The sequence below is a fragment of the Cherax quadricarinatus genome, chromosome 11, assembly GCF_038502225.1.
Source record: "Cherax quadricarinatus isolate ZL_2023a chromosome 11, ASM3850222v1, whole genome shotgun sequence".
In the NCBI taxonomy this organism is placed as follows: Eukaryota; Metazoa; Arthropoda; class Malacostraca; order Decapoda; family Parastacidae; genus Cherax; species Cherax quadricarinatus.
In genome coordinates, this window is record NC_091302.1 from 36,964,701 (window position 1) to 36,974,327 (window position 9,627).

A 9,627-nucleotide genomic window follows, 5' to 3' on the forward strand; every position below is an offset into this window, starting at 1 on the left:
CTCCCCATCCCCTCCTCCTCCTTCCCCTCCCCATCCCCTCCCCTCCTTCCCCTCCCCTCCCCCCTCCCCTCCTCCTCCTCCCCTCCCCTCCCCTCCCCTCCTCCTCCTCCTCCACCTCCTCCCCTCCCTTCCCTCCCCTTCCCTCCTTTCCTCCTCATCCTACTCCCTTCCTCCCCATCCCCTCCCCTCCTTCCTCCCCATCCCCATCCCCTCCCTCCCTTCCCCCTTCCCCTTCCCTTCCCTCCCTCCTCCTTCCTCCCCTCCTCCCCTCCTCCCTCCTCCTTCCCTCCTCCCCTCCCTTTCTCCCCTCCCTCCTTCCCTCCCCTCCCCTCCCCTCCCCTCCCCTTCCTCCCCATCCCCTCCTCCCTTCCTCCCCATCCCCTCCTCCCTCCTCCCCTCCCTTCCTCCCCATCCCCCTCCCTCCCTTCCTCCCCTCCCCTCCTTCCCTCCCCTCCCCTCCTTTCCCCTCCCCATCCCCTCCCCTCCCTTCCCCTCCCCATCCCCCTCCCCTCCCCTCCCTTCCTCCCCATCCCCCTCCCCTCCCTTCCTCCCCATCCCTCCCCCTCCCCCCTTCCTCCCCTCCCCTCCCCTCCTCCTTCCTCCCCATCCCCTCCCCTCCCCTTCCTCCCCCATCCCCTCCCCTCCCTTCCTCCCCATCCTCCTCCTTCCTCCCCATCCCCTCCTCCTCCCTCCCCTCCTCCTCCCTTCCTCCCCATCCCCTCCCCCTCCCTTCCTCCCCATCCCCTCCCCTCCCTTCCTCCTCCCTCCCTCCTCCCTCCCCATCCCCTCCCTCCCCTTCCTCCCCATCCCCTCCCCTCCCTTCCTCCTCCCCATCCCTCCCCTCCCCTTCCTCCCCATCCCCATCCCCTCCCCCTTCCTCCCCTCCCCTCCCCTCCCATCCTCCCCATCCCTCCTCCCTTCCTCCCCATCCCCTCCTCCCTTCCTCCCCATCCCCTCCCCTCCCTTCCTCCCCATCCCCCTCCCCCCTTCCTCCCCTCCCCTCCCCTCCCTTCCTCCCCTATCCTCCCCTCCCTTCCTCCCCATCCCCTCCCCTCCCTTCCTCCCCCATCCCCTCCCCTCTCTTCCTCCCCATCCCGACTTCCTCTCTTCCTCCCCATCCCCTCCCCTCCCCTTCCTTCCCCTATCCCCCTCCCCTCCCTTCCTTCCCATCCCTCCCCTCCCCTTCCCTCCCCCATCCCCTCCCCTCCCCCTTCCTCCCCCATCCCTCCCTCCCCTTCCCCTCCCCATCCCCTCCCTCCCTTTCTCCCCATCCCCTCCTCCTTCTTCCCCCCTCCCCTCCCTTCCTCCCTCCCCTCCTCCTCCCTTCCCTCCCCATCCCCTCCCCTCCCTTCCTCCCCCATCCCCTCCCCTTCCTCCCCCCATCCCCTCCCCTCCCTTCCTCCCCATCCGTCTCCTCCTTCCTCCCCATCCCCTCCTCCATTCCCCACCTCCCCCATCCCCCTCCCCCTTCCTCCTCCCCTCCCCTCCCATCCTCCCCATCCCCTCCCCTCCCTTCCTCCCCCATCCCCCTCCCCTCCCTTCCTCCCCATCCCCCTCCCCTCCCTTCCTCCCCATCCCCCTCCCCCCTTCCTCCCCTCCCCTCCCCTCCCTTCCTCCCCCATCCCCCTCCCCTCCTTCCTCCCCATCCCCTCCCTCCCTTCCTCCCCATCCCCTCCCCTCCCTTCCTCCCCATCCCCTCCCCTCCTTCCTCCCCATCCCCTCCCCTCCCTTCCTCCCCATCCCTCCCCTCCCTTCCCCTCCTTCCCCATCCCCTCCCCTTCCATTCCTCCCCCATCCCCCTCCACTCCCTTCCTCCCCATCCCCATCCCCTCCCTTCCTCCCCATCCCCTCCCCTCCCTTCCTCCCCATCCCCTCCCTCCTTCCTCCCCCATCCCCTCCCTTCCCTTCCTCCCCATCCCCTCCCCTTCCTTCCTCCCCATCCCCTACCCTCCCTCCCCATCCCCTCCCCTCCCTTCCTCCCCATCCCCTTCCCCTCCCCTTCCTTCCTCCTCTCATCCCTCCTTCCCTCTCCACTTCTCTCCTCCACTCCCCTCCTTCCTTCTTACCTTTCTCCCCTCTTCCCCTCCTCTGCTATAAGTCTCCTCCCTCCATTCCTCCCCTCTTTATATGTCATCATCACTCCCAACCATGCGGATTCCTACCTGGTTGATCAGACAAGCACCAGACAAGTACCAGACAAGTACCAGACAAGTACCAGACAAGTACCAGACAAGTACCAGACAAGTACCAGACAAGCACCAGACAAGTACCAGACAAGTACCAGACAAGTACCAGACAAGTACCAGACAAGTACCAGACAAGTACCAGACAAGCACCAGACAAGTACCAGACAAGCACCAGACAAGTACCAGACAAGCACCAGACAAGCACCAGACAAGCACCAGACAAGTACCAGACAAGTACCAGACAAGCACCAGACAAGTACCAGACAAGTACCAGACAAGTACCAGACAAGTACCAGACAAGTACCAGACAAGTACCAGACAAGCACCAGACAAGTACCAGACAAGCACCAGACAAGTACCAGACAAGTACCAGACAAGTACCAGACAAGCACCAGACAAGTATCAGACAAGTACCAGACAAGCACCAGACAAGCACCAGACAAGTACCAGACAAGTACCAGACAAGTACCAGACAAGTACCAGACAAGTACCAGACAAGCACCAGACAAGTACCAGACAAGTACCAGACAAGTACCAGACAAGTACCAGACAAGTACAGAACAAGCACCAGACAAGCACCAGACAAGCACCAGACAAGTACCAGACAAGCACCAGACAAGTACCAGACAAGTACCAGACAAGTACCAGACAAGTACCAGACAAGCACCAGACAAGCACCAGACAAGCACCAGACAAGTACCAGACAAGCACCAGACAAGTACCAGACAAGTACCAGACAAGTACCAGACAAGCACCAGACAAGTATCAGACAAGTACCAGACAAGCACCAGACAAGCACCAGACAAGTACCAGACAAGTACCAGACAAGTATCAGACAAGTACCAGACAAGCACCAGACAAGCACCAGACAAGCACCAGACAAGCACCAGACAAGCACCAGACAAGTACCAGACAAGTACCAGACAAGTACCAGACAAGTACCAGACAAGCCCGGCTTGACGCCATTATAGGACAACTCTCTAAACCAAACATATATAAATCATCCTCTTCACACCCCCCCACCCCAACCTCCTCCACCCCCAATCATCTCACCAGCCTTCCCCACCCCAGCCTCCCCTCTCCCAGCCTCCCCTCTCCCAGCCTCCCCTGTCCCCGCCTCCCCTCTCCCAGCCTCCCCCTCCAAGCCCCTTGTTGGGTCACCTCTTAACCCTGTGTTTTACGGCATTGGATCCTCTATATGTGAGATTATGTTTGAGAGTTTAGACTCGTGGGCCTCTCAGAGTAGGATTGGATTCTCTCCCTTCCATCTGCTTGTATTTACTGCTTATATTACCTTCCTCTCTCTTTGTTTAGTCACCATTCTCGCCGAGGCAGCTTAGGCCTACAAGCAATGTGATTTTGAGGTTGTGATGGGATTATTCAGAGTGGAATGTGACCTTTTATGTTCGGAATGTAATTTTACAAACCTGAAATCGGATTTTAAGGTTTGAATTTTGTAATTATCCCTTAAATATAATTTTTAGGACGGGCATAGCACTCTTTAAGGCTGGAATGGAACTAGAATGGGAATTATAAGACTAGATGGGATCTTTTAGGAATGGAATGGGACTCTTTTGGACTGGAATGGAACTCTTATGACTGGAATGGGAATTTAAATGAAGTGAGGCATGTGTCTCATCCTGAGAAGTGTGAGAAACGTTCTCTGTATATCTGCATCTCTTCCAGGTGTCTCAGTCCATCTATTTGTAACTAAAATCTGTTTCCATAACTTGTCTTTCCGGCCAAAAAATATAAATAATTTAGATGTCATTTAAATTAAGTGACTACTCAGTTATTATTAGTTATTCTTGAATGACCCACATGGGTTTAGAGCTCGACATTAATTATTAATTTATTTATTTTTTATTGAAGTTGGTGATTCATTTTAATATTAAGGTCTTGTTGTTGTAGCGGAGTAAGAGACGAGGCTGGGTGATGGAAGGTTTGAAGACTATCGACTGCACGAGGATCGTTGAGGCTGCGCGTCACCTCTTCGTTGCCTGGCCAGAATTATTTCATTTCTTGAAAAAAAAAATGGATTAGAATCAGTTTTTTAGGGCATGTATTCCGAGAGACATACACTTCACAGTGTATGTATACTGAGAGACGTACACTTCACGGTGTCTGCATACTGAGAGACATACACTTCACGGTGTATGTATACTGAGAGACGTACACTTCACGGTGTCTGCATACTGAGAGACATACACTTCACGGTGTATGTATACTGAGAGACGTACACTTCACGGTGTATGTATACTGAGAGACATACACTTCACGGTGTATGTATACTGAGAGACGTACACTTCACGGTGTATGTATACTGAGAGACGTACACTTCACGGTGTATGTATACTGAGAGACGTACACTTCACTACAGTGTGGTGGCGGTGCTGGTATCGATGGCTTGATGATAGCCATGACAGTTATACCCTGACGAATCATGACGACATCTTTCGTCACTTTAGTCACGTTGATCGTCGTTTATTATTACCGTGGATAGTTCGTCGTTCACACTAGTGTTCTAGTTCATTTTACAAAGAGAATTTTCAATACACAATACGCTCGTTGACTTGTTCAATGTTTCTTGGCCTTGCCATCACTTGTTGACAACTCTGGAACGTTAACATGTCCGTGGTTAATGCTCCACGGTGGGGAGAGTGACTGGCAATACCTCGCTGAGGAGAGTGACATTTACCTCTCAATGCCGTGTCTCTTCCTCAGTTCTCCCCGGAGACTCTCCGAGCACAAATAAATGTGACGAAGGCCACGTCTGGGATCACAGCCACGGATTACTACCTTTCAAGGCAGTTGTACTCGCCCGGTAACCTGAGTTTGTTCTCACTCATTCGCTGTTACATCGTTACTGCTGCACTCTTGAGTCGATTGATAATATCTCGGTTAGGTTAGGTAAGGTGTGTCAGGAAACATGACAAGTGTTTCCAGACGCGGGTTTTAGTCATATGATGATCCACAGCTGGAGCTGTCTCGATACCACGGTTCGTCTTATATCAGTCGATTTTCTGCTGACAACGTCTAGAAGGTCAACTTGCCAGCTCTGGGCGACAGTTGGAAGTCAAAGGAGATTTTCTCGACTTTGAAGTGTTCTTCACTTAGTTTATCCTACTATATCATGAGGCCAAAGACCTCTTAATATCATATTTAGAATGTCTTAGCATTGGAGTTTTCTCGGGAAAACACGTGAATGAGTTTCTTCGCAAGTCCTTATAGGCAGAAGGAAGGTTGTCTGGTATGACTACGTCCAGTCTGGTATGACTATGTTCAGTCTGGTATGACTACGTCCAGTCTGGTATGACTACGTCCAGTCTGGTATGACTACGTCCAGTCTGGTATAACTACGTCCAGTCTGGTATAACTACGTCCAGTCTGGTATGACTACGTCCAGTCTGGTATGACTACGTCCAGTCTGGTATAACTACGTCCAGTCTGGTATGACTACGTCCAGTCTGGTATGACTACGTTCAGTCTGGTATGACTACGTCCAGTCTGGTATGATTACGTCCAGTCTGGTATGGCTACGTCCAGTCTGGTAAGACTACGTCCAGTCTGGTATGACTACGTTCAGTCTGGTATGACTACGTCCAGTCTGGTATGACTACGTCCAGGCTGGTATGACTACGTTCAGTCTGGTATGACTACGTCCAGTCTGGTATGACTACGTCCAGTCTGGTATGACTACGTCCAGTCTGGTATGACTACGTTCAGTCTGGTATGACTACGTCCAGTCTGGTATGACTACGTCCAGTCTGGTATGACTACGTCCAGTCTGGTATGACTACGTCCAGTCTGGTATGACTACGTTCAGTCTGGTATGACTACGTCCAGTCTGGTATGACTACGTTCAGTCTGGTATGACTGCGTTCAGTCTGGTATGACTACGTCCAGTCTGGTATGACTACGTCCAGTCTGGTATGACTACGTCCAGTCTGGTATGACTACGTTCAGTCTTGTATGACTACGTCCAGTCTGGTATGACTACGTTCAGTCTGGTATGACTACGTCCAGTCTGGTATGACTACGTCCAGTCTGGTATGACTACGTTCAGTCTGGTAAGACTATGTCCAGTCTGGTATGACTACGTTCAGTCTGGTAAGACTAAAGTCCAGTCTGGTATGACTACGTCCAGTCTGGTATGACTACGTTCAGTCTGGTATGACTAGGTCCAGTCTGGTATGACTACGTCCAGTCTGGTATGACTACGTCCAGTCTGGTATGACTACGTCCAGTCTGGTATGACTACGTCCAGTCTGATATGACGACTTGTTGAGATTACATATGAATGATGTACGACCCCCCTTCATCTGGAGCACTGTGAAAAGGAGCAAGGGGGATCATGACCCCCCTTACTCCCCCTCCCCAACAGTGTGGCAACGACTGAGGAGTCATGACCCCCCCCTTTACTCCACACCTGTTGGGGTAATTTGTCCACAATATAGCAGTTAAGACTTATTTACAACACCACAACAAACACCAATTTACAAAATCACAACAAACACCAATTTACAAAATCACAACAAACACCAATTTACAAAACCACAACAAACACCAATTTACAAAACCACAACAAACACCAATTTACAAAACCACAACAAACACCAATTTACAAAACCACAACAAACACCAATTTACAAAACCACAACAAGCACTAATTTACAAACAAGAAACACTAATTTACAAAGCAACACTAAACGCCAATTTACAAAACAATAAAAAAAACATTAACTTATAAAAGCACCACAAACACTATTATACAAAAAACACACTTAATTTACAAAGTGCACAACAAACGGTAATTTACACAAATCACTGCAAGAATCTTGTTCTTAAGATGTGTTTTACAATTTGTCTCCCAAACAGCAGTTTATAATTTACAGCGAAACAGAGATATACAAACATATTACAGATACTTTTACAATTATGCTTTTAGTTTCCCCTCTATCTCTCTCTCTCTCCCCTCATCCTTTAGAGACCACTAAGCCTTATGTAAAGCCACGTCAAGCTCACCTTCCGCCCTCTCCATCTATCTATCTATCTCTCTCTCCTTCCCTCTTCCATCTCTGTTTTCCTCTTCCCCTTCCTTGCCTTGTAACTCTTTCGTACTTCCTTGCTCCCTACTCCATCTTTTTCATTATTTCCCTCTATTATTGCTTTCCACTCTCGTCCACTTCATCTGCCACTTCATCTCCCACCCTCCCCCTATTGTCCTTTTTTTACACAAGTTTTTTTTACAGGGTTAAATTAAGAGTTCCTGCCTTTATTTACGAGATAAGAGTTCTTACTTAATTCGGCTCATTTGAGAGCCTTCCCTAGCATTATCTTAATTAAATCGTTATTGTTGTAAGCATATACGTAGAGAAGAGGGTGAAGGTGCGCGTACATGGAGATGAAGTGATGTTCTTGAGAAGGGTACAGCTGTTGGCTGCCCATCTTGTGGTGCAGAAGTTGTCTTCTCGCTGTCCATGGAGTGGAGCCGTAACTACTGTAAGGCCATCCCTCGTCTCTGCTGGAATGACAGATCCATCCAGGTCGGGTCCAGTCTGTGTGTGTGTGTGTGTGTGTGTGTGTATGTGTGCAGGATACCTGGATAATGTATCCCTGAGCAGGATACCTGGAGAAAGTATCACTGTGCAGGATACCTGGAGAACGTATCACTGAGCAGGATACCTGGAGAACGTATCACTGTGCAGGATACCTGGAGAACGTATCACTGTGCAGGATACCTGGAGAACGTATCACTGTGCAGGATACCTGGAGAACGTATCACTGTGCAGGATACCTGGAGAACGTATCACTATGCAGGATGCCTGGAGAACGTATCACTGTGCAGGATACCTGGAGAACGTATCACTGTGCAGGATACCTGGAGAACGTATCACTGTGCAGGATACCTGGAGAATGTATCATGATACACGTGTCACATCAAAGTTGCTTCTACAGTTTGCCCGTCAATAATTTAGCTTCCGTTGCAGCGATCTGCAACGAGAAGTGACTTCACTGATGCAATGTTTGAATTATATAGACTGGCTCTGAAAACTATAATTTATTTAGTCTCTCTCTCTCTCTCTCTCTCTCTCTCTCTCTCTCTCTCTCTCTCTCTCTCTCTCTCTCTCTCTCTCTCTCTGTCTCTGTCTCTCTCTCTGTCTCTGTCTCTGTCTCTCTCTCTCTCTCTCTCTCTCTCTCTCTCTCTCTCTCTCTCTCTCTCTCTCTCTCTCTCTCTCTCTCTCTCTCTCTCTCTCTCTCTCTCTCTCTACTTTTTTTTTTTTTTTTTTTTTTTTTTTTTTTTTTTTTTTTTTTTTACAGGGTTTGACAAGGTTAAGGATCCTAGCTTTATTGACAGCTATATTACAGGTTAAGGATTCCTAACATTGTTGGCAAGCTAAGGCTATTACCTACATCAGCTCATTTGAAAGCATTTTTATTGTTATGAGACATACAAGTACGGAACAGGATGAAGTTGGAGCCATCTGTGGGCCAGCATTTTCATTTGATCAACTGACTTTATCTCGTTGACATAATTATGCTGTACAGAATGTGTTCCATACTCGAGTCATCCTGGTATGTATGATCTCAGATGGAGTGATGTTCTGGAGAAGGGTACAGCCAGAGTGAAGTTGTGCTTTCTGCCCGTCTTGTGGCATAAAAGCTTGTTTCACGCTGTCCTCGAAGTGGATCCAAGTGTGGTATTTTGACAATATTGGCCTTGTACATAACAGTAACGCCACCCACATCCCTCTTATGTTGAAGGCTCTGCTGAAATGACAGATCTATCCAGGATGGGTCCAGGCGAGAGATGAGACGTCTTGCTCTGTTCTCTACTCTGTCAAGCAGTCGCAGATGAGAGGGGGCAGGCAAACCAAGAAAGTGGAGCATACTCAAGGTGTGAGGGCGTACTTGTGCCTCGTACAGGATCTTGCAACCCCTACTGTCAAGCAGATGCGAGATACGGCGAAGTGCTGTAAGCTTCCTGGCTGCCTTGTTTGCAAGATTTACAACATGGTTCTTCATGGTTAGTTTGGAGTCAAATTTCACCCCAAGGATATCAACTTCTTCTCCCTCTCTCTCTCTCTCTCTCTCTCTCTCTCTCTCTCTCTCTCTCTCTCTCTCTCTCTCTCTCTCTCTCTCTCTCTCTCTCTCTCTCTCTCTCTCTCTCTCTCTCTCTCTATCTCTCTCTCTCTCTCTCTCTCTCTCTCTCTCTCTCTCTCTCTCTCTCTCTCTCACTCTCTCTCTCTCTCTCTCTCTCTCTCTCTCTCTCTTTTTTTTTTTTTTTTACACAGGGTTTGACAAGGTTAAGGATCCCTAGCTTTATTGACAGCTATATTACAGGTTAAGGATTCCTAACTTTATTGGCAAGCTAAGAGCTGTTACCTACATTAGGTCATTTGAAACCATTTTTATTGTTATGAGACATACAAGTAAGGAA